Below are 27353 nucleotides of genomic sequence, written 5' to 3'. Positions count from 1 at the left end.
TAATTGGTACTATCAGGAGCAGATGTTGCTCATTGTCCAGCAAAGTCTAAGTTTTTAAAACATTTTAAATGTCATATTCTGTAGGTCTTTGAAGTATTTGAATATTACCTAATTGAATTATTTCTATGTATACCTAGAAAACTTAACATAACTATAAGTTTGACTATCATAGAAGACTAATTATTAAATCTGTATTCCTTAATTATCTATTACAATCTCAAACGAGCTGCACAAGAGTAGAAATGTACATACAATATAACAAAATTAACTTTAAATTTGTATCAATAAATTAAAATCTATAGCAATTTAAAACAAGTTGCTCTTTAAAAGTAGATTCAATAATCTATCCTTTTATCCTATCATATCAATATTTTGTATTTCTATGTAATATCCCCCTTTCTTCTTTTAGAAAGAAATTGACTATGACCAATAACAATTTGTAACCAATAACCTAAACAAAGACAAACATCCATAATCTACTTTATTTGGGAATGTGGGTGTAGTGTTCTAGGCTACTTCCTGCTGATAAGGTGCACTGGTAGTCTTATGGTGATCCTGAGAAAATTCAAGATAATGGTCAAGTCCGGGGAGAACTGATTATAACCTTTGTTAATAAGTACCATCTGTTAAGGTTCAAGAGGTCTGGCTTCATCAAATCTGATCTAACTTAACCTGGAACAAATCCATAGCATCTTGCTTCCTGTGGGAACAAAAACAGAGCCTTCTTTCCAAAACAACATATCCTTAGATCCAAATTTTGAAGTCAAGAAACCTTTAAAATATGCATATGGGTTTAACTGAGCAGCCTTTACAATCAAATATCTCTCTGCAGTTAAAAATCTCAAAAACAATATAATCCAGACTCTCTGTGTGATTTCCAATTATACATGGCTTATCTTTTATATTACTTTCACTTTCTCCTAAAGACTTTATTTTTTAAAACTTTCTATTTCTTTATATATCTGTCTCTATTCCTTTTCCTCTCTCTTCCAAGCCTATGTATGTCTTTATACATATTGTAAATCATCTAGAGGTTTATTTCATCTGAATCTGTTTTATTGTGAATCTATTGCTTTAAACTGCAGTATTACTAGGATTGAAATGGCAGTTTTGGCTGCTGGCTCTACCCACCTCAGCTTCCCCACATGGCCAAAATACATTTACTGCCAGCTCTGGGGGAACCATGCTCATTGCTGACTCTGTGAAGCAGTGGGTCTATGCTTCCATCCAGCAGGATGTAGCCAAAAAACCTTTTCTTTCTTTTTTTCTGTCTGTACTAACAGAGGCTAAATCCACCATGCACCGCACTGTGCAGCTTGGAGACACTTCTGTGTGCTGTGGCAGGAATCTTCAGCCATGCAGCTTATCTCATGGCAGCTAGAGGCCAGCTTTACCTCACAGGCAGCTGTCAGGAGAATAGTTTGCACTGCTGCTGGCATGAGACTGTGAGACTGTGAAGCCCAGTGTGGCTCTGTTTCTGCGCATTCAGTATCTTTAAACTTTCTTAGTTCTATATGGCTCAGTTTCCCACGTTGAGCACCAAATGTAGTCAGAAATTTTCCTGTGTCCCTGCTGGCTGGTGATTGGGCTAAATCTCTCCCACTTGCATCCCCCAAGTAGCACATAGAGGCTTATATTAATTATAACTGTTTGACTATTAGCTCAAGCTTATTACTCACTAGCTCTTACATCTAATTTAACTCATAATTCTTTTTTATTTTTAGCCACATGCTTTGCACTTTTTCTCAGTTCTGTCTTGTCATCTTGCTTCCTCTGTGTATGGCTGACGACTCCTGACTCAGCCCCCTCTTCCCAGAATTCTCCTCATCTGCTTGTCCTGCCAATACTTCCTGCTTGGGTACTGGCCAATCAGCATTTTATTTATCAATCAATCAGAACAACACACTTTCACAGCACACAGAGCAACATTCCATAACATTCTTTTTTTTTCTGGTACCAGAATAACACTTTTTAAGGAAAGTCAGGCAAACTACACAGTAAATAGTACAGCATTATAAAATATGCAGTGTCCAGTTCCTTAAAAAATACTATACATACAAATACTAAATAAATAAACCTGTAATAGAGACCATAAAGCCATAAAGCCATAGAAATACCTATAAATTATAGTGGCACTAAGAGGTGGGTGACGCTTCTACCACCCAGAGAGACTTGTCTCAAGGATCTAGACCCTGAGGGACAATCTGTACCTCCCCAACCCATCCCTGAGCCAGTTGCAGGCAATCAGGAAAGACTCCTGTGGGAAGACCTCCCCACCAACACCCTTCCATCAGACCCCACAATCTAAAAGACCCACTTCCTACCCCAAACCAACTCATCCCCCTGTGACCTCAGTGGCTCCCTGAGAAAGAATCTGCCAGCTCCAATTAGACCAAGAGCTCTGATTGGACCAAGAGCAGCTCCCTCAGACACAGACAACTCTTCCACCTATTGGAGAAAGAGATGAGTAGACACCAGTACAAAATTACATACAGCAACATAAAGAGCAATATTGCACCACTAGAACCTAATGGTTCTACACCAGCAAGACCTGGACATCACAATGTAGAAGAAGCAGAAGAAAATGACCTTAAAAATAACTTTATGAAGATGATAGCGTCTTTAAGGAGGAAATGAAGAATTGTCTTAAACAAATTGAGAAAAAGACAAACAAGAAATAGGAAGAAATCAATAAATCCCTTAAAGAAAACCAAGAAAAAGCAATTACACATTGGAAGGAAACAGTTCAAGATCAGAAAATTGAAATAAAAGTAATGAAGAAGACAAAAACTGAGGGAATGCTGGAAATGGAAATTCTGAGTAAACAAACAGGAACTGCAGATGCAAGCATAACCAACAGAATACAAGAGATGGAAGAGAGAATCTCTGGAATGAAAGATACATAGAGGAAATAGAATTGTTAGTCAATGAAAATATTAAGCCAAAAAAGTCATAACACAAAACATTCAGGAAATCTAGGATACCATGAAAAGGCTAAACCTAAGAATAATAGGGACAGAAGAAAGAGAAGAATACCAACACAAAGGTACAAAAAAATTATTCAATAAAATCATAGAAGAAAAGTTTCCCAACTTAAAGAAAGTAATGCCTATGAAGATACAAGAAGTTTACAGAGCACCAAATAGACTAGACCCCCCAAAAGAAGTCCCTTGCCACATAAAAATAAAACTATTGAACATACAGAATAAAGCAAGAATATTAAGAGCAGCAAAGGAAAAAGACCAAGTGACTTATAAAGGCAAACCCATCAGAATAACACCTGACTTCTCATTGGAGACTCTGAAAGCCAGAAGGTCCTAGACAGACTTAATGCAGACACTAAGAAATCATGGATGCCATCCCAGACTACTATACCCAGCAAAACTTTCAATCACCATAGACAGAGTGCACAAAATATCCCTAGTCAAACCATAATTAAACAATAACTATCCACAAATCCAGCCCTACAGAAAGCACTAGAAAGAAAACTCCAACCTAAGGATTTAGATGCACCCCCCACAAAAAAAAAACACAGGCAATAGATAACATTACAGCAACAAATCCCAAAGAAGGGAAATACACACATTACCACTAAACAACCAAAAGGATTAACAATTACTGGTCATTAATATCCCTTTACATCAACAGACTAAATTTGCCTACAAAAAGAAACAGGCTAAAAGAATGGATACAAAAACAGGATCCATCCTTCTGCCGCATACAAGAAACACACTTCAACCTAATTCATGAACATATTAGAAAACACCCAAGTTGGTCAAGCAGGCTTCATCCCAGAGATGCAAGGATGGCTCAACATATGAAAATCTGTCAATGAATTATACCATATAAACAAACTGAAAGGAAAAAAAAACACATGATCATCTCAATAGACACTGAAAAAGGTATTGATGAAATCCAGCACTACTTCATGATGAAGGTCTTGGAAAGATAAGGAATACAAGAACATACATAAACATAATAAAGGTAATTTACAGCAAGCCAACAGCCAACATCAAATTAAATGGAGGGAAACTCAAAGAAATTCCACTTAAATCAGGAACAAGACATGGCTGTCCACTCTCCCCATATCTATTCAATATAGTACAAAGTTCAAGCTAGAGCAATAAGACAACAAAAGGAGATCAAGGGGATACATATTGGAAAGAAAGGAAGTCATATTTTTGCTATTTGCAGATGATATGATAGTATACATAAGTGACCCAAAAAATTCTACCAGGAAACTCCTACAGCTGATAAACACATTCAGTAATGTGACAGGATACAAGATTAACTCCAAAAAATCAGTACCTCTCCTATATACAAATGATAAATGGGCTGAGAAAGAAATCAGAGAAACATCACCCATTACAATAGCCACAAATAATATAAAATACCTTGGGGTAACAATAAGTAAGTGAAAGGCTTGTAAGACAAGAACTTTAAGTCTATGAAGAAAGAAATTGAAGAAGGTATCAGAATATGGAAAGAACTTCCATGCTCATGGATAGGTAGGATTAAAATAGAAAAATGGCAATCTTACCAAAAGCAATCTACAGATTCAATGCAATCCCCATCAAAATCCCAACACAATTCTTCACAGACCTGGAAAGAACAATACTCAACTTCATATAGAAAGACAAAAAACCCAGGATAGCTAACACAATCCTGTACAATAAAGCAACTTCTAGAGGCATCACCATCCCTGACCTCAATCTCTAATATAGTGCTGTAGTAATAAAAAAAACTTGGTATTGGCATAAAAACAGACATGTAGATCAAAGGAATTGAATTGAAGACCCTGACATTAATCCACACACCCATGAACACCTGATTTTTGAAAAAGAAGCCAAAACTGTACCATGGGGGGAAAAAGCATCTTCAAAAAATGGTGCTGGCATAACTGGATATTAACATGTAGAAGATTGCAAACAGATCCTTACCTATCACCAGGCACAAAACTCAATTCCAAGTGGATCAAAGACTTCAATATAAAACGAATTACACTGAACCTGATAGAATAGAAAGTAGGAAATAGTATTGAACACACTGACACAGAAGACCACTTCCTAAATATAACACCAGTAGCACAGACATTGAGAGCAACAATTAGTAAATGGGACCTCTTCAAACTGAATTTTTGTAAGGCAAAGACTTGGTATGTAAGACAAAATAACATCCTAAAGAATGGAAAAAGATCTTTACCAACCCCACATCTGACAGAGGACTGATCTCCAAAATATAAAAAGAACTCAAGAAACTAGACATCAATATATCAAACCATCCAATTGAAAAATGGGCTACAGTGCTAAATAGACAATTCTCAACAGAAGAATCTTAACAGCTGAAAGATATTTAAGGAATTGTCATCAGGGAAATGCAAATCAAAACATCTCTGAAATACCATCTTACACCTGTCAGAATGGCTAAGATAAAAAACACTGAAGACAGCTTATGCTGGAGAGGATGTGGAGCATGGGGAAAACTCTTCCACTGTTGGTGGGAATGCAAACTTGCACAGCCACTATGGAAATCAGTATGGAGGTTTCTCAGAAAATCGGGAATCAATCTACCTCAAGACCCAGTTATATCACTCTTGGGCATATACCCAAGAAATGCTCAATCATACCACAGGACACATGTTCAACTATGTTCATAGAAGCATTATTTATAATAGCCAGAACCTAGAAACAACATAGATGCCCCTCAACCAAAGAATGGATAAAGTAACTGCAGTACATATACACAATGGAGTACTACTCAGCAATACAAAGCAACAACATCATGAAATTTTCAGGCAAATGAATGGAACTAGGAAATATCATTCTGAGTGAGGTAACAGAGACTCAAAAAGACAAACTTGGTATGTATTCACTCATAAATGGATATGAGATATAAAGCAAAGAATAATCAGACTACAACCCCCAGCTCCAAAGAAGGAGGACCCTAAGAAGGGGTCACATGGATTGCCCTGGGAAGGGGAAATAGATGAGATTTCCATGAATAAACTGGGGGTGAGGGCAGCATTGGAGCATAGGGGATGGAGCATGAGAACATAAGGGAACAGGATAGTGGAGCTGGAACAGAGACTGGAACAGAGACAGAGTAGGAAAACAATGAAAAAGATACCTTTATAAAGGGAGTCATCATGGGGATAGGGAGGAACCAGGTGATAGGGAAGTTCCCAGAAATCTACAAGGATGGGCTCATCTTAGATTACTAATAATAGTGGGGAGGGTGCCTGAGCTGGCTTACCCTGGTAATCAGATTGGTGAATACCCTAACTGTCATTATAGAGCCTTTATCCAGTAACTGATGGAAGCAGATGCAGCCAAGCACCATGTTGATCTCCAGGAATCCAATCAAGGAGAGGGAAGAGTCATTCTATGAACAAGGGGCACCAAGATCATAATTAGGAAACCTATAGAGATGACCAAACCAAGCTAGCGGGAACTCATGAACTTTATGCCAACAGCTGTGGCGCCTCCATGGGACTGGACCTGGCCCTCTGCATAAGTGAGACAGTTGTGTAGTTTGGTCTGCTTAAGTGATCTCCTGGCAGTGGGATCAGGATCCATCCCTGGTGCATGAGCTGTGGAGGGAGGGAGGGGGGGAAAGAGGGGATGGTTGGTATGTAAAATGAATAAAAACATTTCTTAATGAAGAAAAAATTTATAGTAGCTATAGGACTTACAGTAAGTTAATTAATACATCTGATGTGACTCACAGGGACCTGAGTACAATTTATGTCCACTGTACCTAACACTGCTAATGAGTACAATAACCTGAGACCAGATAAGTCATGGGCCTAGGGAAAAAGCTATTAATAATCAGTGAATATACCAATAAAATGAGTTCTAGTGACCTATTGCTATACTCATTGCTTGTAGCTTGTTCAGCCCTCATCAGTGAATCTTCGCTTTTGCAGTAGAGAGTAATTAACACAGAGACACACAACTGGGTATTGTGCAGACAGTGAGAGTTTAGAACTCTCAGTACTAAATGGGATGTCTTTATCACACCCTTCATGCAAAGGCCAAGGAAGAGGAGCCCAGAAAGATTGTAAGTGAAAAAAGATTGTGAATGAGTCAAAGGAATCTGCATTTTCTAGACATAACAGGACTGATGCACATGCGGACTCACAGAGACTGTGGCAGCATGCACAGGACCTGTGCAAGTTCAAACCAGACAAAATTCCAGCGTGGAGAGGAAGAACTGGACCCAAAGTCCCATCCTTAACCTAGATGCTACTGACAATCGCTACCTCTTGGGAGAGAGGGAAAATCAGTTTTCTACAATAAAGTGACATTATGTCTACCAGCCACACTCCATGGTAGGCCTCGTGGTCAGGAGTAATCATCCTCTATGTTTCTTTTGTGTGCTTTTGCTTTGTTTTATTTTGCTTGGTTTTGATTTGGGCTTGGGGGTTTGCTTAAGAGAGAAAGAACATGAAGTGGAGTGGGTCAGAGGTGAGGAGGATTTTTGTGATGTTAGGAGAGGAGATGAATATGATCAAAATATATTGTATAAATTTCTTTAAAAATATAGATTATGGGTATATTCATCAAATATTAATTTTGGATAATGAACACATTGAGAAATAATTAAAATTGTATAAAATAATAAAATGCAATTCCCAGAATTAAAAACTAGATAATTAACATTTTCAAATACTGCATTAAAATGTATTGGGATTTGGTTAAATTCCTGCATTGGTGACCAATCACATGCCTATCATATTCAAGTCCCTGGAGATAATCTTTGGTACTAGAAGAAAGCTCACTGGACATTGAATCAGGAAATGTAAATCAACAGGAAATATAAAATCTAAACTATGCAATTAGAGCACCAGCAATCTCCTATGATCACATATAAAAAACGAATCAGTGTATTAGAACACAGAGTACAGTAACACAGAAAATAAATAATGAGTGAGAATGAAATAATTATATTTTGAATTATAGTAAATCAATTTTTATTTCATACCAATGCATGTAAACAATGCCTATTACAATACTAACAAGACAAAAATGTAAAACATAATCTCTACAGATTAAAAGAGAAGATATGACAATATTGAATTCCTAGTTATTAAAACATACTAGCACATTCTGTAGCCTCAGGTTTGATAACAGGAAAATATGAAAAAGGAAAAAAGCTCTCAAGCTCTTAGTCCCTCTTACTGCTTTTGGGGACTACACCTATTTATGCTGTTTGGGACAGGGTAACGGTAATATTAATCATTCAAACAGATAGACAAAATAGACATATAATAGTATCTTGGAGAAAATCAATATGATTGTCTCCATTTAATGTTACATATAATAACCTCATGTAAGTTCCTAATTTTATTTTCTGTAAAACACCTTTTTTCATTGCTGAAACTAGTTAAGATGACTAATGATGTTTCTTTTGATTCTTGCATCTTATAATTTCCCTTAATTTGGTGCGATTTCCCTTGCTCATTACTATTTCAGATGCTTCAATTATTTGGCAATTACCTAATTCCTGTATTAAACCTTATTGTTGAGTGTTTTATATTTTCATTATTGTTATCTAGATGCAAATCTCTCTGTGTTTTAAAACTTATTTATAATCCAGTGCTTTTGCTCTCTGAAAATTTTTATTTTCATTCTTTTCTCCCCTAGGGAGTCTATGATTTTTAAAATTTCCTTTCTATGTTTGTGCTTTTTTCTTTGACTACTATACACTTTTAAACATTTCTTTTTGAACCAATGGATACTTCATTAATACTTTTTTTAGGTAAATTATTTTTTGATTTGAATTTTATCTTTGAATTGTGGAAAAATGACAGATCCTTCATTAGATCCCGATTTTTTCATTCCTCACCTTCTTTCTGCCATTACCCCCCACTCAGGAGTCAACTTATCACCAACCCCAGTGAACTCAGTGATTCCTTTATCTGGTCTCCTTTACCTGGATTGATAGTTACAAGAAGAATTTTGAAATATTCTCTAATGACTCAGTGATTAAAAGTATCTGCCTTCAAGCTCCCCACCTGAGTCCCATCCTGAGGATTTACATGGTAGAAGGAGAGAACTGACTCACTCAAATTGTCCTCTGACCTACACACATGCACGCACTGTGGCATGTACATGCCGATACCACATTCACAGTAAATAAATGTGTAATTTAAAAAAAATAAAATATATAATGTTGGCCAATCTTCTTGCATAGATTTTGGAAGCTGACATTGAATGCTGTGTGAGTTAACTGATTTAACTGGTGTTTCTTCAGTAATTGTTCCTTGATTCTTGAAGCTCCCTAGAGAGTGAATTGTTATCGAGATCCTTTGAGCTTCTTCAGATTGATTCCCCGCCAATGTTTACACCCAGATGCTGCTTATTTCCAATGAATCATGTTTCCAATATTATTTGCTTGGTGACATTTGCTTTAATCCCAGTTACTACCTCACCCTGATATTTTATTTTGTCTTTATTTATCATTAGATTTGGCCAGCCAGATGTTGATTCAGCCAAATAATCTTCATTTTTGAATTCAGATTATCCACTATATACATTTTGTTCTTTGTTTCTCCCAAAGGTTGTGTTTTTTTTAATACTTTGTCTTTGTTCTTAAGATTTCCTCCAACACAACCCATCCCAACCTCATGTCTCCTTTTCATACTTTAAAAGGCTTTTTAAATTTTTAGTTATTTATTGATTGATAATTTCATGTGTGTATACAATATATCTTGGTCATATCCATCATCAGTTCTTCCTCCAGGTACACACCCCCACCCCTCATCTATCTCCTAACTCCTTCCAAACTTCATGCTTACTTGATTTTGTTTGCAACCCACTGATTCTAATTAATGTTTCCCATATGTACATGTGTATGAAATTATATGCCAGGGCTTAGCATCCTACCAATGGCTATCTTCGCCTTCAAAAATCATTATTCTTTTCCCTCTGCATCTATTTATTCTCATTAGCTCCTCACCTAGAGGTAGTGAATTGTAAGTACCTCCCTCTTCCATGTTGCTTTTTTAAAAAATAATCTTGATATTGTAAAGGTCTTCTGTAGGTAACCAAGTATACTGTGAGTTTATGTATGCAACAGCTATGCTATGTCAAGGAAACAGCATTTTATAGCACTCTTACCCATTTTTCGCTTTTAACACTCTTTCTGATCCTACTTTTGCAATATTTCCTGAACCTCTGGACGTGATGTTGATAAAGTTAGCCTGCCTAGAGCTAAGCTAACACAGTCACTATTGTCAGTCCTTTGAAGAGTTTTGAGTCACTGGATGGACACTTACCCTCTGAAATTAGAAGCTTCTCTGATAAAGACAGAACAGCAAAAAATCTATGGAATCAGTGGATATAAACACAACTATTTAGAAGGGTGTTTGACAACAAGACCATTTAGGAAAACATATCAGTAGAGTCTCCTGAAGGACGAACATCTTACTTAGCAATGGGTTTGAGTACAGGACTAAACATAAATTCCTTAGTGTGGAATAGGATTTTTATCCAGCCAAGAGAGTAATTGGTTACCTCTTTAACCAGTTTTGCTACCATTGCACCAGAAGGTATATTTTGTCTGGCAGGTCAGTATTGCAACACATAGGCTCCAGTCCTAGGAAAAGCAATTGATGTCTTTTCTTCCCTGGCACTCTACATAGCATCTCCAGCACTAAGAGCCAGCAGGAAGAGATTCCTAGTCAGTTCAAGACTGATTTCTCTATGTCCTTCAATTTAAATAAATTAAAGTAAATTTATAGCCAAGAGTAATAGCCATAGTGTTGTTTTAAGTGTAATCAGAGGCAGCGTTTTTTTTGTTTTGTTTTTTTTTTTTGTTTTTTTTTTTGTGTGTGTGTGTCTAGACTGCCTAGTTCCAAATAAACACACAAAAACTGATAATAATTATAAAATTCTTGGTCAGTAGCTTAGGCTTGTTACTAACTAGCTCTTACATTAAGTTAACCCATATTCTTTATTTATGCTCTGCCACATGGTGGTATATTTATTAGCATGTCATGTTCATCTCCTGCTCCTTCTGTATTTGGCTGGTGACTCTTGACTCTGCCCTTCTCCCTCTTAGCATTCTCACTTTGGCTCTTCTGCCTAACCTTGTTCTGTTTAGCCATTGGCCAGTCAGTTTGTTTATTAAACCAATCACAGTGACAAATCTTCACAGTCTACAAAGGGATTATTCCACAGCATTTGAGTTCTTCTAGGTCCTCCCTGACCAGTAATAATTGGTATGGAGTTGTCCTCTTCCCAGCACTGAGATTTTCATTTAATGACTCTTCTGGAAGCAGTATTATTTGCCCTGCAGGGCATTGAAATTTAAACTCATTCCTCTTTTAAATTATCCTTTAATTATCTTACAGATTATTATGATTTCATAAGGCTTATAAGGTTTCTTCATACATCCTTGGTTTTTGTTACACTTTCTTCTTCCTCCTTATTTCATTGATCCTTCTGCTATCAGCACTACTTACAATATTAGCTCCCAATCTTCACTCACACCTGTTATTCAATGTCACATTGGTTGTACTATCTCCTTTTATAGTATTATTACTTGATTGTAAGATCATAGGTTGTGGTTTATTATTTGCATTCACCCATGTAAATTCTAATTTTCACTCAGGCAGTATTCTGTGGAGTTAGAAATAAAAATGCACAAATGAACTATCACAGCTGTAACTTAAGATCATGGCATTCCATTTGAGTTTTTCCTTACAACAACTGAAATATCACTTTAAACTGGAGTAATAGATGCAACAATGGCATGCATAACTAATTAATTACAATACACCAATATTATTCAAATTGATGAGATTTGAAAAATGGTACTAGGGATTTGTTCAGTGCTAACATGATTAGGTGGATCATTGCTTCAGTCATTATTCTACATGCATTCTTGGGTCCCTTGCTAAATAATCATAATTATCTTTGTTCAGATGAATAAAAGAAATTCACAGTCTTGGAAGTCTATGGAATATTTGTTGCAAATGCCCCATTCCAACCCTTTAGGACATGTTTTATTACTTTAACTTTATCTTGTTGTTTCTGTTGTCATCTGTTTTTTCAAGATTTTGTTCTTCTCAACATTTTCTAGTATTTTTACTTCCCATACCTATTATATTAAGGTCCACCCAAATTCATATGTGCAGACTAATATTACTTCTAACTCCTAGCAAATGAAAGAACTGACCCTGCATGAAAGGCTTATGTATATGACTTTTTGATGGAAAGAATATGATACTTGGGAATATGCAGAAAGAGGTTTATGGGAAAAGTGAGTTCACTATGTCAAATGCTCCTTAATTGAATATGCATTTTGTAGATGTACCATTTGTTATAAAGTTCTGTCTCTTAAGTTATAAAAATTTGTACTCATTTAAAAGCTTGACACTATGGGTGGTTTACCTCCCAGGAGACAATTTTTGCTCAATGTTTTGTTATGATTTATTTATAGTATGTTGTAATCTATTCAACAGAGTCTGCTGGTGTTTTCTTTTATTTTTTCAAGATGGACCTATCCTGACTTTTATTGTTCTTGTAAAATGTTCAAATACTAAAACATAGCCTGTTGAGGGGGATCATTACAAATATTCTTTTCCCCATAGATCTTTGGCATGTTTATCAGCTCTGTAGCATCTGCATTGTACTATCATTTTTTATTGAAAGTAAACATATCATAATATATCCACAAACCCAGGGATTGTAGTTTTCTGCGGATTGTTACATGCCAAGAATATAGACTCTAGGGAATCATTTTAGATTATTATAAATGCACATGAAGAAAGGGAAGCTGTTTTCCACTAACATTTTTATTACCTTTAACTGCCAGCAGAAACAAGGTCTTGAAAAATAAACAGGTTAAATGTTTAAACATTTAACCTCTGGGTATAACAAAAAGTAATTATTTTCTGCAGAGCATTTTCCAGTCATTGATCACAATCTTTATTGAAATAAATAAGTTCATTGCAACTGTCATTTCTTCTAGAAGAATCCATGCTGTAAGAAGATATGGTCCTATTTTCATTGTCCTTCACAATGAATTCATTCCCGTTGTTGTAAATCATGCATTTTACTTTGCTTATCAAGTTTGAAGGAATGATTGTCACATACATACCTACAAAAGAACAATGAAATCAAACATTAAAATTACCCTTTGGAAGGAAAAAAAAACCAGAATTTCTCCTAAGCTTTGTTTTGAGTGATTTTATGTTTATAGTTTATCTTTTGGTCTTTGAGCCAAAAACATCTGGAATTAGATAGCTATTCCATTTTGATCTATGGAGCTGTAAAATAACAAATTGTTCATTTTAAAACTTCTTTTCCACTATAAAATAAAGCAGGGTTATTATATATCTATTTTAGAGATATCAAAGTTGTAAAATATGATTTCATGCACATGAATACATACAAAGGGCAAAGTCTAATCTTCTCTCTACCATTCCAATTTTAGTATATGTGCTGCTGATGTGAGCACAAATAAACTGAGGGAAAGGATAAGGGGAATCTGGGGATGGGAACTTGAGGTAGCAGGTTGGGAGGGCTGGGCATGGGTGGCAAATTGGGGGTGGGATAGGGCAGGAGAGTAAGGAAAGAGATTTCTTGACAGAGGGGCATTTTAGGACTGTGGAGAAACCTGGTGCCGTGGAAACTCCCAGGAATTCACAAGGGTGACCTAGCTAAGACTCCTAGCAACAGTGGAGAGGGTGCCTGGACTGGCCATCTACTGCAATTAAATTGGTGACTACCCTATTGTCATCAGAGAGCCTTTATCCAGTAACTGATGGAAGCAGATACAACTATCTACAGCTAAACACTGGACTAAGCTCCAGGAGTCTTCCTGAAGAAAGGGAGGAGGGACTGTAGAGCCAGGGATGTCAACGTCATGACTGGGAACCCATAGAGACAGCTGACCTGAGCTCATGGGAGCATTTGGGTTCTGGACCAGCAAGTGAGGAGCCTGCATGGAACCAGACCAACCTAGGCCCTTTGCATGTGTGTGATCATTGTGTAGCTTTGTAGCTTTGTCTGTTTGTAAGGCTCCTAGCAGTAAGATCAGGGCCTGTCCCTGGTGCATAGCTGGCTTTTGAGAACCTGTTCCCCATGCTGGATTACCTCACCCAGCCTTGATGCAGGGGGAGGGGCTTGATCCTGCCTCAACTTGATGTATTTTGCTTTGTCAAGCCCATGGGAGGTCTATCTCTTTTGGAATGGAGATAGGGAGGAGTGGATGGGGAAGGGTAGATGGGAGTATGAAGGGGAGAGGGAATGAAAGAAGAGGAGAAAGGGGAAAGTGTGGTCAGCATGTGAAATAAATAAAAAAAAGACTAAATTAAATCTTATAAAAGGGCAAATCCTGTGTCTGAGTTATAAAAAGTAGCAGATAAAGGTATTTTTATTTGTATGATTAATTACTGAAAAATTACTGCCTAACTATGAAAACACACCTTCTGATTATTAAAATGAAAACTGATGTATAACATAGATATTGTTACCCATTACTTAATGATAATATTAAACAAATAACATGACAAACACAAATAATTCCATTCAAAACTGAGTTATATTTGTCTTGGTATCTATTCTCAGTGTGGAAATATGCTAAGATAAGGCATATGTGTTTTCCATCCAAATTAAATTTAGTTCTTGTTTTTTTTTTTTTTTTTTGAAGATATTGCCAGTGAATTGATCCAGTGAAAAACTTGTTCTTATTTTACCTTCAGCAGAAAGGACTAGAATGATCATTTTCACAAAGTTATTTGTAGATAGAAGTGAAAATGTACCAGTTAAACCAATGAAATGCTAAGTATAGATGCCAAGGAGCAAGTACATATCCTAAGAAACACTAAGCTATATATATATATATATATATATATATATATATATATATATATATATATACATATGCATGTGTCTATTGCAAAAATAAGTATATTGGTAAATCCCAACTTCTTGTCTTGTATCTGAGTAAGCACTACTGTGACACTGAAAACTCTTGCCAATGTAATTCCCTGACATCATTTGCCTTGTTGTAGGCAAATCCATAACTGCTTAAAATTGGCTTTTCTTCCATTTGCAGCTGATCTGATTGTGAGTTGCTATGTTGTGTGAATGAAAAGGCTTCCTCACCAGAAAACGAACTATAGTACTGTAACTTTGTGCAATCACACAGAAATTTACTGCTTACAACATCAAGTATTTATTTTGTACCAATGTGGTCGGGGGAATAATGAAAGCCAAGGTTTCTCACCTACAAACAGTATCTTTTATAAACCCTATATATGCCTTTTCTCATGTTACTGCATGCTAAAGTATGTCTTTCCTTACTTTCATAGTTACAGTTGGTTTAATTTGACTTGAGCAGATAGTAACCCATTTCTCAACTATGCAAGAAGTACAAACCCCTTCCCGATGGAGCATGATTGTCGGAATATTACATTTATATTGTATACAACAACTTATAGGCACGTATTTGCTTGTTTATCACATAACTATTATATGCAGGTAATTCAGGAAGTATCCTCCAGCTAATGTTACATATAAAATAAAAAAATTAATGTAACTCTGACATCATTCATGCAGTATTCTTCAATATGACAAAGAGAAATTGTGGTGTTACAAATGTTACTATATTTAATAGACTTAAGTGAAACCTGACTCCAGGAACTGAAAATGTGATCATAATGCCAGTCTAATAATCCTAAAAAATGATGTATAATGGATAAGGTAAACAGCTACAGTAGTTACTCTGATTTAATAATTGCTTGAAAATGGATGGATAAATAATTGGCACTATACAAATATCATCTAAATCATGCAAATGCTATTATGAGATGAAATTGAAGCAACCATGTTGTTTAAATGGCAGGTAAGCATGGAGTAGTTTGGCTGTGTCTATGTGGTGTTCTTGATATTGATGACTTTGAAAATTTTGATGAGTCCTAGTCAAACATTGGGCAACATTTCCTTTTGCAGAGACTACTATCTTTTTCTCATGTTCTGACTGGAGTAATATGATTTGGGCAGGGAGAGCAAAGAAGAGAAGTGCTTTTTTGATCATGAAACATGTAATGAACACACTGACTATCAGTATTGAGGGTCCCCTGATGTTGGACACTTCGGCAACCTTAGTCTACCCACTTCAGCATTGTTCTGATGGGAAAATATCATTCTGTACAGTTCTCCAGAAACTAAGAGTTTTGAGTCAATTCTTTGACAGTTATTTACATAAATCTTTTGGGATTCCTCTGAATTCGATAATAATTTTCTTCTTCATTTAATTGTTTTTCAGTAATTTATTTTGCTTATGATATTAAAGGACATTTGATTTTTATTTTTGGGATCAAAAACAACATCATTAACATTGTTGAGTGTATTTTCTGTCTTTTGCCATTAAGAGGCCTGCAGTGTCTAGTATGTGACTTTGCAATTTTGTTTCTTCACATTTACTTGTTTTCAAAATTTGCAAGACACTTGTAATGGTTTGGGTGAGAAATGTCCTTCATAGTCTGGAGTATTTAAACATATGATCTCCACTTTATGAAGCTGTTTGGAGAAGCTTAAGTGGGGTAGCCTTGATGACAAAAGTATATTACTGGGAGTTGTTATTGAGATTAAGAAACCTTGCCTTCTTCCAGTCTTCTCTCTGCTTCCAGCTTCTGTTCCAGTTATGAACTCTACACATCCACTTTTTACTACCATGCCAGCTACTTGCTGCCATGATTCTCTCCCACGATGAACTTTTATCCTTCTGTATCGGTAAGACAAATTAAAGTATTTCTTATATAAGTTGCTTTTGTCATGGTGTTTTATCACAGCAACAGAAAAGTAACTAATACAACACTCCTGACTCTTCATGTACAGTTTCTGACCCTCTTACAATCAGCTATTTCTCCAAGCTCTCGTTTATGCAAAACAACGTTTGTAAACCATAATACCTAGGAACTAGGCATGTTCATTGATCTCATAGTTCCATTTCTAGAGTTTTCAACTTGTAGAAAAAATAAACATGTGCCTGAATGCCAAAGTGGATCTGAGAGCATGTGTCTTTAAACATTTCTGTATATAGTAGTTCATTTTGGGATTACTTTAAGCATAACCAGACTATGTCTCTACCCACAGCATATTAGACTATGGATCACTCCAGCTTTCCTCCCTTCTCCCTAACTTCAGACTCTAACAACAAAACATGTGATTCCTATGTTGCATACTTTCACATAGTTAATTTCAGTACATGTGGTAGTATTACATTGGTTAGCCTATTTCCCATTAATCAAGGAGTGTATTTCTTGTTTTTTTTTTTTTTCTGTCTATATTGGAGACTGCCTATTTTGAAAGTTAAGTTGAGTATATACCTGTTTCCATTATTGTTGTTGTTCAATATATTTTTAGCTATTATACTATCTGTAGCGTTTTCATACTATTCTGAGATTCTTTGGATTCTAATCTTGTGTGTGTGTGTGTGTGTGTGTGTGTGTGTGTGTGTGTGTGTGTGTGTGTATGTGTACATGTGAGGTAGAAGACAGAAACTGTACTGGCCATCTTTTTCTCAATTATTCTATACCTTAATTTGTGGTGTATACATGTGTGTATGTTTGTTCACACATATGTGGCTGCACGTATATTTGTGAGTGCCTATGACTATGTGTGAACATGCATGTATAGCTAGCAGCAGATGTTGATAGACTCTTCTGTCATTCTCCACCTTATTCACTAAAGCAGTGTCTCTCAATTGAACCCCGAATTCAGCAATACAGCTAGCATATCCAGGCAGCTTATTCCAGTATCCTAGCTTTGTCTTCTTAGCCTTTGATTTACAGGTGGGTTGCCATGTCCTTACAGAGCTTATTTCATACTAGACAACCGAGCTCTAGTTATCATACTTGTGAGTCTTTTACCTGCTGGGCTACCTTCCTCACCCCTGCTCACAATATATTTTTAGGCAAGGTCTCTCAATGAAACTCGAGTTTACCATTTTGGTAGTTCGATTGGCCAACAAGACCCCAAATTTACACCTATCTCTGCCTCCCAGCACTAGGATTACAGGCGTGCATATCACCCCCAGATTTTTACATGGGCTGGGGATTAAACTCAGGTCCTCATGTTTGTCTGGTAAATATTTTATCTGCTCTTCTATCTCTACAGTCCCTGAACTCTTGAATCTTTAAATGGTCATCCACTTGAGTTCAGTTTTTGTGTTGCTAAGCTGCACAGCCTTTCCCAAATGCAAAGTGATCTCCCTGTACCCTGACAAATGCTGATATGTTTTCTACTATAGTTTTGCCTTTTCTAGAATGTCACATACGTTAAGTCGTTCAGCATGCATCCGTTATCAACCTAACCTTTTTATGAAGAAATATTCATCTAAAGTTCAGCAATGTTTTCTCAAGGCCTGATATCTCAAATTATTTGCTATTACTGACTGACAATGCATGGGTATACACATTATTTATAAAATCACATGCTAAAGTACATTTTTATTTATATCATTGTTTGTAATTTACAAATAAAACTATGAACATATAAATATTGTTTTTTGCGTAACTATGAGTCTTCGAATTAGTTTAACTTAAATGTTTTGATTGCATTTGGTTATTTATTTTGGGCATGCAAATTTGTGAGCTTGGGATCTTATGTCATGTCATACCAGGGAAGGTCGGTAAACAATTGTGGGAGTGGGTTCTAAGGATTAAACTCTAATTGTTCGGCTTGTGCTACTACCTTGAGTCATTTTGCCAGCCCAAGTTTTCAAATTAGTTGAGGAAGTGAAATGAAGAATAGTCAGCACTTAGGAGTATGCAAACCTCTAATCTCTGAAGACAGTTATACTCACACATACTGAAATACAGATACACATAAATAAAAAAAAAACTAGTTAGTTGAGTATTATGTATTAGTTGATTGAGTCAATATAAGGAAAGACTGTGTTTAACTTTTGCAGAAGCATTTTCAACTGCCTAGCAAAGCTTCTCTATATTTTTTCATGTGTACCAGCAAGTGAACAGTAACTCCTCTATTCATGCATGACTTCATACTCTTGCTAACAGTTGAGTTCATCATTTGCCACTGCAGTTTTTCTATTGAAATAAGCTTCTAGTAGTATGTCTTTGTCATATTGATTTGTAATTTAATAATGGCTGAGCATTTGTCAATGTTTTATTTGATATCTGTGTATCTTTCTTGCTGTAATGTTTGTCCAAATTTATTGCACAATTACTAATTAGGTAGTTCTTGTCTAACTGCTCAATTTTATGATTTCCTTGTATGTTTTGGAAACAAACCTTTGTCAGATATTTGCTTTACAAACATTTACTACAGATTTTGCCTCATATTGGTTTTCTTCCCCATGTTATATTTGTATCAGAGTTGAATCTTGGTATGCCTAAATTATCAATATTTGTTCATTTGTCATTCTTTCAACTGCACATATAAAATCTCTTAGAAACTCCCAATCTTTTGTATTCTAAATGTTGTCCAGATATTTTTCTGTTCTTTTTTATATTTAGTTATTATTATGAATAGTAAACTCATTTATGTTAAAGAAGAAAAGTCTATGTTTTGAGTACTTATTGATTGAAGGCTTGTGTCCTCTGCCCAAAAGTCATAGGCTGAATTCCTAAAACTAGGTGAGATATTAAGATGTATGACTGTTGGCAGTAATTGAGTCCTGAGGTTAAAGTCCTCATGAATGGGATAAATATCCTTTTGAGAATCCAATGTGTGTTGTAGCCTTTTTCTCTATCAAGTTAAAGATAAGAGAATATGTTGCATGAATCTTAAGTGGTCTTATAATAAAAATACAGAGCCAGATATTAAGGTAAATACTGAATGATCAGAGAAACAAAGGAACAAGCCACAACCACTTCTCACCTTACCAGCTTCTCAGCATATCTTCATGAATCTTCCAACTGAATGCCTCTGAGTCCTCAGTGGAAAGCTTCCTTTTTACTGAGAAGTGGCTCTGGCTTTGGACTACAAACTGCTCAGGACAATATCAAGATGGCTAGGTAAGATGATACAGCCTTATGAACTACTCTAGCCAGGACTTGAGACAAGTCCTATACTTGGCATTTGCAGATACTAGACAACAAATAATACAGCTAAGTCTCCCAGGACTTTACAATTAACCCAAAGTTTTTCTTTTCAGGATCCCCTCAAGATGCCTTCACCCCCAGACAGCAGGAAGTAATTTTAAGATCACAACACCCGCATTCCCAAGAGGTGGGGTGGGTGGCTTTTGGCCTTTCAATGAGTTATGGATAATTGTCATTGTTTACCAAGGTTGGTTACAAGTCATTAACTGATAATGGTCAGGAAAAAAATAAACAAAGGAGATTGGATTCAGGTTTCTTATTTGAAAAAAAAAAGAAAAAAAGAGGATATAGACAAGAGGTAGATTATTGAATCTGAAAAAAACAAAGATATAGAAATAAGATAAAAGGGTATATTATTGCATCTATTCTGAAAATATAAAAGGGAGGATATGGGTATGATAAGGTAAAAAGGTAGATTATTTAACCTACATTAAAAACAACTACTGGTTTTAAATATTTTACATTGGGTTAGATTTTTCTATATTGTATGCAAATTATGTATATTGATACAAATTTGAGATTGATTTTGTTAGAAAATATTGTACATATATTTCTAACTTTGTTCAAGGTATTGTACCTATATAGTTCATTCAACAATGTATTGCAAATTTCTAGTTCTTGAAAGTTATTATTACCAACTAATTAAGATATAAAGAAATGTAGGTTAGTAGTTAGTCACCTATTACAATCAAACTTGTCGTCAGGTTAGGTATGTTTTCAAGGTCATACACAGATATATTTTAGATATATATGTCATCTACTTCAAACATTTCAGAGATCTACAGAATATGGCATTTAAGATGTTTTAATAACATCGATTCTTCCTTTTATGACTATGAGACATGTCTCCTCCTGGCAGCACCAATTTACTTCAGAGAAGATGACGCACATCAAAGAAACTCCATGTAAAGCTTACTTTCTTTGTGGCCAAAGTTGGCCACTGGGCAAGAAGGTGCCCTTGCCTCAACTACTGACAGTATGCTGTCCAAATGGACAAGTAAGACACAAAAGAAAGGATTGCAGAACCTTGTGAAGACAAGGTAGGAAGAACCTTTAGAATATCCTGCTTCACAGGTGAATCTGTCAAATATACTAGGCTTGTAGGCCGAAGATGGATGCCCCAATGTTGCAGAGGAACTTTGGGTAACAGTCCAGGCAGCCAGCTGTTTCTGTAATTTCTCACATTTTTTTTGGAAGTTGCTTTCTTGCGCTTCCTGCTTACTTAGAGAATATTACTTCCTTCTTGGGTGTTTGAGGGAGTTGAAGACTAGATAGTTATCATTATAGTTTTCCTTGTTAACAAATTTGGAAAAGAAACTCACTAAAGAGGTATAAAGTGTAAAAGTTTGAAAGACACCAAAATATAGTATTCAATTGGTTATACAAGTTAGACTAGAAAGTGAATTAGGTACAACATTTTGGACTCACCAAAATAGGATATATAATAGAGTATTTTCTCCGAATTTGTTAAATGTTTATGGACTGGGCAGTTTTAATGTAACTCTTGACTGTATATATTGTATATACTTCTGTATATAGTTTTTATATTAGTTATATATAGTTTCATTATTTTAGACAAAAAAGGGGAAATATGGTGATATACTTTGTACCCTAATGAAATTTGCCTGAAGATCAGAGAACAGAACAAGCCACTAGATTAAACATAGAGGCCAGGCAGTGGTGGCACACACCTTTAATTCTAGCACTCTTGAGGCAGAGATATATTTGTGAATTCAAAGCCACCCTGGACTACATAGGATTGACTCAGTCTAGAAGAGAAAACAGAGCCAGGAAGTGGTGGTACACTTTTAATCCCAATACTGAGAAGCCCACACAATTTTAATCCCAGGAAGTGATGGCTGGGCGGAGAAAGGTATATGAGGCATGAGGAGACCAGAACTAAAGGCTTTTCAGCAGCAGTGTCCCTTTCAGTCAGAGGCTTTTCTGGTTGGAGCCTTTCGGGTGAGGACTCAGAGGAGTTCAGTCAGAGGATACATGGAATTGGAGAGGTGAGATGTGGCCGTGGCTTGTTCCTTTGCTCTCTGATCTTTCAGCATTTACTCCAATATCAGGGTCTGAGTTTTTCATTAAAAGACCAATTAGCAATTTGAGTTACACTGGACTCAACAAAATATGATAAATAATGGAGTATTTTCTCTGAATTTGTCAAGTGTTAATGGACTAGACATTGCTATTGTAATTATTGACTGCATATATTATGTATAGTTATTGTATTTATTGTATATATTTTTTCTTATATTAGTTATAACCTTCTTTTATTATTTTAGACAAAAAGGGGAAATGTAATTATATTTGTAACTAAGAAATAGAGTTTGCCTGAAGATCAGAGGACAGAGCCAGCCACAGAGTTAAACATAGAGGTCAGACAGTGGTGGCACATCCCTTTAATCCTAGGACTCGAGAGGCAGAGACAGAGATTCATGGATCTTTGTGAGTTCAAGGCCACCCTAGACTACATGAAATTATTCTACTTTCAAAGAAACAGAGCCAGGCAGTGGTGACACACACCTTTAATTCCAGACCTTGAGCTCTCATGACTTTGCTACCAGTATTTGGGAAGCACATACACCTTTAATCCCAGCACTAGGAAGGTTGAGAAAGGAAGTAATATGGCAGGGTAGAGAAAGGCATGTAAGGTTTGAGGAGACAGGAACTCAAGCCCTTTTGTCTGAGGACTCAAAGACATTTAGTCAGAGGATTTATGGAGTTGTCGAGGTGAGAAGTGACTGTAGCTTGTTCCTTTCTTTCTTTGATCTTCCAGCATTTATTCCAATATATGGATCTGTGTTTTTATTATAAGACAATTTAGGATTTGTGCAACAAGAATATATCAGTTCTTGGTTGAGGAGCAGGCTTTTCTAGAACCCAGTAATTAGATCAAACAGGCCATTATTTTGTTGATGTTCACCAATCTGTGGTGTCCACTTAGATGCTTGAAACACTTTTCAAAATTAAATTCTAAATGAACATATAAAAAGAGGTGTTAAGGCAAATAGACTCATTTGATTTGTCATTTCATGGGAAACATTGCATTTTAAAAAGTTACTTTAAACCTTCTTTTGTTATGCATAAATGTAAATGTGCTATCAACCTGTACTCTAGAATTTGCAGAAAATTCGTAGGAATCTGATGTCTTCATCTAATATTATCAGTCATAATTACATTTACAAAATATGTTGTATTACTGAAATAAGCAAATTTCTTTGTCAGATGTAGTATAATGAATTATTAAGAAGATTTTAAGCTTTTGCTGAGGGCACTTAATGTTTTAGTCTGTTGCTTTTATGAAAGGCTTTATGTTGATTATACTAAATTACAGGACACTCATGGTGAAAATTGTAACAAGCATAAATTTCTAGCAACTTAGTATAGGAGTTGCCTCTATCCTCACACATACTCAAGTTTCAGTTGTGTAACTTAATACAAACTGTATTACACAGTAGGAATGGACTACCTTTGTGATTGGTGCCATGTGAATTTCTCAGAATATTCACCAGAATGACATCAGGCATCACTAGAGACATGGAAACTAAACACTAGAAAAATTCATAGGCTAAAAAGACAACTATGTAAATAAACATAACATAGTTGCTGTGTTGGTAAATCAGGAACTTTATTCCAATACTGGGAGGAAAATGAAGAACATGATGCTAAATTTGGAAAGATTTGAGATATGGAAGAGTAGATGAGGAGAGATAAAAAGGTCCAGGAAAGAATGAGATGAGAATATATTATACAAATATATGAACATATCATGAGACCACCCCCCCAATGTGTATTATCAATATACAATCATAAAAATATCTTTGTGATTTTAAACATGTAGTCCAGGTTTAATATCACATGAAAGAAGCATAAGTCACTTATCTATTTAGTTGTGAGTCTTGCTTTGGAAGACCTTGGTTTTATGTATTGTTGATAATATCAGTTAAATACATCACATAACATTAGTGATATTCCTAAATCCCTATCACTGTATTCACTTGAGATAATTATAAGCTTGTTTTCAGCCACAAGCACTGAATAATAATGATTGGAAAGAAACAAGCAACATCAAAGGAGCCTTCTGAGACTTCAGTTTACAAAGCTATGGATGTGCACAACAAAAAAAGCAATTGTGGAAACAGAGCAATGAGAAGTCGTTGGTCTTACATTCTGTGCAATGGAGATGATCAACATGTTAAAAATAACATAATCTAAATTCTCCCCTGACATTTCTGTTCAATTTCCTATTTAAGTCACTCAGACCCAATTTCTGCAGTTGAGTCGCTCACCATTGACGGCATCATTTACGTGGGGGACCCAGGGTTCTGCAAGCAGAAGAGCTACAACCCCCGCACAGGCATGGAGTCTCTCACAGTCAGGCCCTGCAGCAAGGTCAGCCGCATCTTCAGGAGGTCGAGGGAGACAGGTTGTCCCCACAAAAAGCTTGATCCACAAAGAGCATTTGAGGACAGGGACCAGTGGTTTATATACCCCAGACTTGAATCAACACCGCCATGGCCATGTGTTTACCTCTCCTTTCTTTCTAGGCCTCAGCCAATCAGCGGGCTGGCCGCGCTGGTCGGGTGGCTGCAGGGAAGTGCTTCTGCCTGTACACAGCCTGGAGGAGACCACGGTTCCTGAGATCCAGAGGACGAGCCTGGGCAACGTTGTGCTGCTGCTCAAGAGCTTAGGTGATGGGCCACCCAAATCCTCCTGACGGGGCTGCCCGAGCCCTCCCGATGGGGCCGGCCAAGTCCTCTCCCACCGGGGCACTGGTGTTTGTAGGGCTCTCCTCCACTCTTCACTCCTTTCCCCAGGCATCCATGACCTCATGCACTTCGACTTCCTGGCCCCTCCACCGTATGAGACCCTGCTGTTGGCTTTGGAACAGCTTTATGCACTTGGAGCCCTCAACCACCTTGGAGAACTCACCACGGTGAGGAGATAGTGTGGGCTGGGATAGGGTAAAGAAAAGTCTGATGGCTCCAGGGACTTCTCGGTGGTGGTGCCAGGGGCTCCTGTAGTGGTGGAAGGAACTGGAGGGAAAACTGGCCTCAGCTTTCCCTTCTTTTTCAGTCTGGTCGAAAGATGGCAGAGTTGCCTGTGGATCCCATGTTGTCTAAAATGATCTTGGCCTCTGAGAAGTAAGTCTTTCACCCACCCAGACCCTGGCACAGACTGGCTATGCCTCCTCAGTCCCAAGTGTCACCTCTCTCTTCTTTTCTCTTCGTCGTGGTATTTATATATAAATGTTATTTAAGAAGTCTTGCCAGGTGGTGGTGACACACGTCTTTAATCCCAGCACTTGGAAGGCAGAGCCAGGCGGATCTCTGTGAATTCGAGGTTTCTTTCAGAAATCATATAGAATCTTGAATCTAACTTAAAATAGATTCCAATTGGAAATTATTCTGAATCAGCAGGATGATCCTTGGAAAGGGTGGTTTTCATATAGAATCTCCACCGAAGACACAAGAGAAACTGTGTTTATGAGGATTGTATAAAACAGGTTTTTCATTTTATTAAGTTTCAGGTAGGTTTTAGAAGCATAATGTCCACCAATTGTGTCACAGCTCCCACTCACAGAGACACTCCTCTGAGTTTCCTTCCTCTCTCTTAGTGCTTCCAAGGTGTTTTAGACAAATGACCAACATCTTGAGTCATTATACAGAAGTAATCTTCACAGTGGAAGCTGCCACTGGAGAAATGATTTGGCTCTTTTGCCAAATCGTTTGGAGGATCGGTTGCTGTCTCCTCAAAAGTTGATTAATCAATCTGATGATTCCAGAAGAGAGGTGAGCTCTGAAATGTCCACACTTGGCTACCCAAGGTTTTGATGTTACCTGTTCTCACCTGTCAATCACTGAGTGTATCCCACAAGCTGTGCTCCCTGAGCTGGCAAAGGAAATACAATGAGTATGTGAGGAGGGCTGTGTTAGCTGTGTACTGCTTTATTTCTTTTCAAAATGGTGACTTTCAGATCTGTCCAAGAAATAACAAGCATGCAATTTTTTAACAATATACTTTAATACTTTCATTATCTTCGAAAGAATATCCCGTGACTCGGTCTCTGACATCAAATTAAACTAAATCATTATAGGTTTAAAACAGATTGCTATAATGTCTCTTTGTAGACATATTAGACATAATATTCACCTTTAAAAATTATTAGCTGTGTTTTAAAATTTTACTAAATACCTATAATCTTCAATATCTCTTCTAATTGCCTTGGTGACACCATAGAATCCGAATTTAACCTAATAACATCATCCTTTGCTAATTTATGTTATTATCTTCTGGACTAAATTGCTTTAATAAAAACATAGTTTTTAACTAAAATGCTCAAGGGAACATTACCTATAAAGCCAAGGAAATTGAAATATAGTTACTTTAGAAGGTGGAATAACATTTTCAGATACTAAATTCTATGTTTTTCTTTGCCCATACTCCCCATTTACTTCTTTAATTTTAGAATCATGTAGCAAAAAATTCTTTAAATAAAACACATCTGTTTGCAGGAATTTATTTCCAAAGTTCCTTATTTCTATGTGGGAAGAAAAAAGAATGTGAGTTGAGAGAGAGACGTTTAAGATATTAAACTTGTATTTATTTGTATTTGTTTTATTTGACCTCAACACTTTGTATTGGAATTTCCATGCCAATAAGAACACATGCTTTTGTTAGTCTCTTTACCTCAGCTGGCAGGTGACTGTCTCAAGAGACAATGCCTTACCATTTTCTACTACTCTTCATTTAGCAGAACTCCTAGGTTGCCATGAATATACACTAATAATGTAATACTGATTGGCATTATACTTCTCAACATCTGTTTCATTCAAGAGTAACATGTGCCAGATGATTAGTGCAAAGTATACAAATAATTTAAGAAAATTTCAATGAGCCTAGAGTTGAATTTGCAGGTGTGCTTTTGTTCACATGTATGTTTGCAATAAAAGAAGCATTCTCTATATTTGAAAATGTATTCATCTAAGCATTGAAGTATAAATATTGAAGTTTGGTCAATTTCATGAACATCTTAATAAACATGTGATTCACCAAACAAGTTAACAGTTCTTAGTAGCTTTTTGCTTCTAATTCTTTGCATATTAACATTGATTTTTTATAACCAGTGGCTCTACTTCTGCTTTTCAACACTACCTCAAGTGCTCTTGGGATATTTGATGATTGACTTAACATATTTTCATTCTGAAAAAGATTTCATTTTATTTTATGTGGATAAGTGTTACGTGTGTATACATATAAGTGC

The 27353-nt window shown here is 36.3% G+C and overlaps 1 long non-coding RNA gene across 1 annotated transcript in view; it reads right to left on the bottom strand.

Moving 5' to 3' along the window:
* Nucleotides 1-12911: 12911 nt before the first annotated feature.
* LOC131920474 (uncharacterized) overlaps nucleotides 12912-27353 on the bottom strand; it is a 42888-nt gene continuing 28446 nt past the window's right edge. The window contains exon 2 of the long non-coding RNA XR_009381654.1: nucleotides 12912-13107. This is a non-coding gene — a long non-coding RNA (uncharacterized LOC131920474). The remainder of the gene's footprint in view (nucleotides 13108-27353) is intronic.

This window comes from Peromyscus eremicus, chromosome 10 (genome assembly GCF_949786415.1).
Source record: "Peromyscus eremicus chromosome 10, PerEre_H2_v1, whole genome shotgun sequence".
NCBI lineage: Eukaryota > Metazoa > Chordata > Mammalia > Rodentia > Cricetidae > Peromyscus > Peromyscus eremicus.
Note: the sequence above shows the minus strand (reverse complement) of the source record. Positions and strands in the feature narration are given on the sequence as shown.